Source organism: Myotis lucifugus, unplaced genomic scaffold (genome assembly GCF_000147115.1).
Source record: "Myotis lucifugus unplaced genomic scaffold, Myoluc2.0 scaffold_7, whole genome shotgun sequence".
Lineage (NCBI taxonomy): Eukaryota > Metazoa > Chordata > Mammalia > Chiroptera > Vespertilionidae > Myotis > Myotis lucifugus.
Window position 1 is genome coordinate 16,701,986 of NW_005871055.1, and position 6,791 is coordinate 16,708,776.

Below are 6,791 nucleotides of genomic sequence, written 5' to 3' on the forward strand. Positions count from 1 at the left end.
AACCTCCCCATCGACCCTGCCTTGAGTGTGACAGGGGGCGGTGCCCCCCCCCCCAATCAGCCATACCCTGAGCGTGACTGAGGGGGGCATCACAACCTCCCGATCCGCCCTGCTCTGTGCATGAAAGGGAGGGGGGCCCAACTCCCCAATCAGCCCTGCTCTGAGCCCGACCAGGGGCTGCACCTAGGGATTGGGCCTGCCCTCTGCCACCCGGGAGCAGGCCTAAGCCAGCAGGCCGTTATCTCCCGAGGGGTCCCAGACTGTGAGAGGGCACAGGCCGGGCTGAGGGCCCCCCCTCCCCCCCCCCCGAGTGCATAAATTTTTGTGCACTGGGCCTCTAGTATATGTATAAACATATATAAATACATTACAGATTTTTATAAATACATAAATACATTACACTTATTTATTTAAATATAGAGACCATTCCCCTGGAACACCTATATCTCTTAGTAGTTGTGGGACCAACTGTCTCTACAGGGGCATTGAGTGATACTCTGTGATTCCCTGAGGTTTTGCTGGTGGAAAACTAACTGCCAGTGACAGTTTCTGAATTATATCTCCTCTGATTAACAAACCATTCATTCATTCACTCAGAAAATATTTATTGCATGCTTACTATGTGCCAGTCACTCTACCATGTTCAGCTCTTCTCTGATCAAATAAAGCAGACATTTCTCACCCTTGGAGTTTACTAGATAGTTGGAGAGAAAGACATTATACAAATAACTATCTATATATATAAAAGCCTAAGCGACTGAAAGACCAGAATGATCAAAACAACTGGAATGATTGGAACAATCGGTTGACCAGTCGCTATGACGCGCACTGACCACCAGAGGGCAGATGCTCAATACAGGAGCTGCCCCCTGGTGGTCAGTGCACTCCCACAGCGGGAGTACCGCTCAGCTGACTGACCCGTCCCGGTGACCCACCAGCCTGGCAGCAGCCACTCCCTCCCTCAGTAGCCCTGCAGGTCCAATCTCCAGAGAACAAGCCAGGCACCGATGGACCAGCGCCGCCGGCAGTATCTCAACAGCACTGTCGGCACTCCACAAGGAAGAAACAATATAAAAGTGGCTGCCAGGTGGCTCCTGACAACCGGTGCTAATGTCAGTGGGATGGATCCAGATCCCAGGTCAGCAAGGGCATCCCACTGCTTTCCCAGAGGGCCGATTGCATTCCGGCTCCCCCTACCCCTCTCGGGACCCCACCCGTGCATGAATTTATGCACCGGGCCTCTAGTATAACATAACTACAAAGAACAAGTGCCAAGAAGGAAACTATTTGCATATTGTGAAACTGTTCTCCAACCTAGTCTAGGATAAGAGGGAGGACTTGTGGGAACATGACATAAAACTGGAACCTAAGTGTAAATAGGAGTTATTAGCCATTGGGGACAGGTGTGATGAAAACCTTTATAGAAAATTTGGAGATGAAAAATGGCAGGTGAAAAGTTGGCCGATCTGTCCTAAACCTATGGCTAGTGTCTACTACAAGGTGGAGTCAATAAATTTCTATTTGTCTTTTAATGAAACTATAATACTTATGAAAATACTTGTTTATGTACTTGAAAATTTCAATCTTAAAAAGGTGATTTGAAAATCTAGGAAACATTGATTATTTCTTAGGGAATTATAAATTATTATCATTATTTTTAATATATTTTTATTGATTTCAGAGAGGGAAGGAGAGGGAGAGAGAGATAGAAACATCAATGATGAGAGAGAATTATTGATCGGCTGCCCCCCGAATGCCCTCCACTAGGGATTGAGCCCACAACTGGGACGTGTGCCCTTGACTGGAATCGAACCTGGGACCCTTCAGTCTGCAGGCCCACATTCTATCCACTGAGCAAAACCGGCTAGAGCTAAATTATTAAAATCAAATTAAGAAGTAGCAAACTTGAATAGACTGAGCACCATAGAAGAGATTTTAAAAGTTATTCAAAATATATTATTGGAAAAGTTAACAGGATTTACTAGTAAGAATTTTGTAGCTGAACACTGGCCTTAAAGGGTAAGCAATTCTGATGTAATTTAAACTATTTAAGACTATAGAGTCAAATGTTCATTGTATTGATGAAGCTAATTTAATTTCTATAATCAGATAAAGATACTGTAAAAAGATCACAATGAAAAAATTCCTAAGTGTAATATTAGTTACAACAGTCCAGCAATGTATTAACAGACTAAACTATGGCCAAATAGAGTTTACTTCAAGAATTCAAGGTTGCATAGATAACAGGAAATCAAGCAATATAAAGCAGAAAAATAATCATATGAATAGCTGCTGAAAAGCCATTTTGATAAATATTCAGCCATTACTCTTAAAAAAAACTTTAGGAAAATATGTACATGAGATACCTTTTAAAGTATGATAAAGACTACAAAACATTGCTAAACATTATTCTAAAGAAAAGCATTAAAAGTACTTTAATTATGATCAGGAATTAGGTAAAACTTGCTCTTGTCATTATTCTTCAACATTGTTAGAGGGTCTAGCAAATGCAGTAAGACAAGACAGTAAAAGAATTTGTATAAACATTGGAAAAGAAATGATAAAACTCTTGTTGATATTATTACATTCCTAGAAATCTCAAGAGGGCTACAAAAAAGTGCTTGAATTGATAAAATGGATAGATATAAAAATACATGCAATAATCAATAGCAAAAATAACTTAAACACAAAAATGGAAAAAAATGTGGTTGCACTAAAAAGTCTTGAAAAAAACTTCAAACAAATGGAAAATTCTACTAAGTTCTTAGATGTATAGCTAAATGAGGGAGAGAGCAAAGGAGGGAGAAAGGGCTATAACTGTTAAAAAGCCAGCATGATCCCAATTTGTGTTCCCTTTGTGGAAGTATAAAAAATAGAAGAATGCTGGTCTAGTAGGCAAACTTTCAGTCACTTTTTCATGAGACCTGACTTTTTTACCTTATTGTTCCTGTAGCTACTATTCTGTCAGCAATTATGTTCCACTCGGTGCACTGGGGAGAGTAATTTGTCTTTCCAGCATACTAAATAAACACTGTCATTCCATGTTCCTTTACCGCTCCATTTGTGGAATGTGTGTTCATGCCACAGAAAAAGAGAGAACATTGCACAACCATTTTGCTATGCTTGACAGTTTAATGTAGCTGCCAATTGTTCTACATTTTAAATATTTCAATTAAACATAGAAATCTATAGAAGGGAACTTCTGAATTGCTACCTTTCTTAATTCCCAGAGTCATAGCACATTAGGAAGAGAAGAAGGAATCACCCTTTTCTGTAAAAGGCTTTGCATGATAACCCTTGACACAGCAAATGCCAATACAACCATGAGACCAAGTCTCCAAGCCCATCTACTCACTTGAGAAATAAAAGTTGGCTACAGGGGGATGTTACTGACTTCCCCAGCTACTTCAAATGCAGTCCTGCAGAATAGTTAGCCCTCCTTCTCCTGATTTTCTCCTTCCTGTTGGGTTATTACATCTTCTCTAGGGCCATCACCTGCCTGATTTCCTTGACTTCTGTCATATGAGCTCTTTGAAGACTTACCATCTCTTCTCATTGATAGAACACATGGTTAGTTTAAATCCATTGTTACATTAATTAACTTTTTAAGCAACTGTATCTATTCATGACCCTTGATATAGAGATTTGAATGGAAATTCAGCCTCCTTAAAGCTAATTGGATGGGACAGATTCAGCCCAAATTGACTTGGGGTTTACTCCTTTTACTTCATAGGGTGTGCTGCACCCTTTTCTTCTACCAATGCTCTCATATCAAACTCATATCACACTTCCCCCTGTCCTGTCTAGTATAGCAGTCTGAGTATACTGAGTGAACTTTGTTTTTTGTATCCTATATAATAAAAGCGTAGTATGCAAATTGTCCCCTTGACCAGGAGTTCTTCGGGAGTTCAACCAGGGGGCAGGGCCAGCCAGGGGAAGGGAGGGAAGCCCCAGCCAGCTGCTGCTAGGGACCCTACCAGTGCACAAATTTCGTGCCTAGGGCCTCTAGTTAGAAACAGAAAAAGAAATTCATTGAATTACTTTGGTACTTACACTAATGTAGGTAGAGGTTCAAGATGGAATATTTGAGAACAAACCATTTTAGCTTATCCTCAAAAACAAAAATAAAAACAACAAAACAACAAATCAGCCTTTGGGGAGTTTCAGGCTTCTCAGAAACTATAATTGGCATGCTGCTAAGAACTGTTCTGTTCCTGTAGAGATGGGCAATAATAAGAAAGACATTTCTGGGAGAATAGCCACGTTAAGCAATGACAAAAAGCTCCCTGGTGAATTTTGCCACTTTGCATGACATCCTCCTTAATCTAAATTTCAGAGATGTTAAAATAGCAATAAGAGGAGTGGCTACCACAATTTTAACTTATATAACGATGCTCTGAGCATCAGTTCTTTGAAAATAGCTGGATTTCTAAGCTGCAGTTACAAAGTATTTGGTCCTTTGTAGCTCCCAGATGTCCACTCTTGAGGACTCTACCTTAATTTATGGTTCTTGTTTTTGAGACACTCCAATATGGTTGGAAAGAGTAATTATTTTTAAAAAATTATTTATAATTTTTTATTTTTGAAAGTATTACATATGTCCCCCCCCCATTTACCCTCTCCAGCCTGCCCTTGAACCCCCACCCCCACCCAGGCTTTCAGCACCCTATTGTCTGTGTCCATGGGTTATGCATATATGCATACAAGATCTTTGGTTGATTACCTCCCACCCACCCACCCTCCCCCACCTTCCCTCTGAGATTCCGTCCTCTGTTCCATGCTTCCATGTTGGAAAGAGTAATTCTTTAAAACTATTTGTGATCTGCAAAGGCATTGCCTGATGATGACTACAGGGTATTCATTCAGTGACTCAGGAGAGGAGTGGGAGTGGAATGATGCTCTCTGTAACCTAGAAGCCCCATCTGAAGCATTTTTACTCATCCTTCTTTCCAATCCCTACTCCCTCCATCTAAATCTACTGCTCTGCTCTGAGGACCAAAACCAGGTTGAAACCCTGAAGGCACATTATCTCCCTATGAGCCTCATGGTGTGGGACCAAAATTATACCTTGAAGGTTGCTCAGTGAGCACAAAATGCGATAGGGAAATGGGATGCTGGTGTCCTCTGTCTCCTCAGAGGGAGGCTACTGACAGGAGAACAAGCCCCTGGAAGCCCAATGCCCAGATTCTCTCTTTCGCAGGCCTTGGCTTGGAATTCCCATAGTGTTGGGGTCCAGCCCCAGCAGTTCCAGGGGTTCCCAAAGGTGTGGACAGAGTCGGCGAAGAAGGAATGACACGGAGACAGCGTTCAGTTGATCAGCATAGTTGGGTTCTCTCTTTATTCTCCTATTACATCTGTATTTATACCAGTTGATTTTAATCCTATCCATTCTATTCCAAAGGTTAGGGCATTTGTTATCTCCATTCCAAGGTCACTACTCTATTGTTCTGTTAAGCTACAAGGAAGTAACTGAAGGAGATTATCCTAAGTAAAGATTATGTAGCTTAAGCGTGATTGTTCGTAGTTGAAGTGATTTAATTACCCGCCTGGCACTTAGTTAAAGGGTTTTATTCCCTTCCTTAGCCCTGTTAATCCCTAACTTCAGGAAAAAATCCCTACCTGGGGAAACAACCTTTCTCGGAGAGGTGACCTTGGTTAAAACACATAGCGCTAAGAAGGGGAGCAAACATACTAAGAACAGTATGCCATATATGCCAGGTCCCTTGAAACATATGTTGTGCAGATGTTTCTTCCCTGCAGTGACTGTGTCAAGCAGCAAGGATGGACCAGCTTCCGGCACCATAGTTCACCTACCTCTGAGATTTCCTTTCTTGCGCATATCTGGGAAGAACATTCTTTCTGATTTTATGGAATCAGTTTCCAGTCACTTTGAACTGGGAGTGTTTTTGTTGTTTCAAGATGACCATTCTTTCCTGCTTGACTCCTGGGTGTGCTTCTCAATGGTTATCTTTCTTGCTTGCCTAAGTCCAAGAGCTTCCCCTGTGTAGACTCTCTCTACCTCCAGTACTGGCCAGTGTATCCAGCTGGAAAGCAATGCATTTGACATTCTTTTCTCCTGTTCTCCCATTGATTAGGAGATCCCATTGAAGGTGTATTCATTTAGTTCATTTCTCTTACTCTCTTATAGGTTGGAATCTGTAAAAGAAAGAGAGAGAACACAAGTAAGCATAAGGCACCCAAAGGAGATTTCAGATGAGGGTCTAGGGAGCAAACACAAAAATATGTTTTCATCCCACCCTCTTCATGAGTGAAAGCAAGCAAGAGTTTGGGATTGTTCTGCCTTGTTTTGGTCATAATTTAGTTCCTATTTCCATTCCCTGTGATTATTTAAACTGTTTGAAATAATGACAGGAGAGTAAGCAAAGAGAAAAACCCAGAACTTGAGTTAACTGAATTATATTATTTCATGTCATCACTTGCAACTTCTATTTTTGCTTAAAGTTTAAAATAGAAAACAACATTAAAACTGTGATGACTCCACACCCACTAAGATGGCTGGCTACAATCCAACAGGTGGACAATAATAGTGTTGACAGGAATGTGGAGAAAGTAGAATCTTAGTGCATTACTGTTCGGAGGGTAAAATGGTGCAGCCATTTTGGAAATTAGTTTGGCAGTTCCTTCAGAAGTTAAACAAAAATATATGATATGGTCCAGCCATTCCACTTCTAGGTAGCTATCCAAGAGAAATGAAAAAAAAAATCACTGTTATTTCTACCACATTCTACTTATTAGAAGCAAGTCACTAAATATAGCCCGCATTCAAGGAG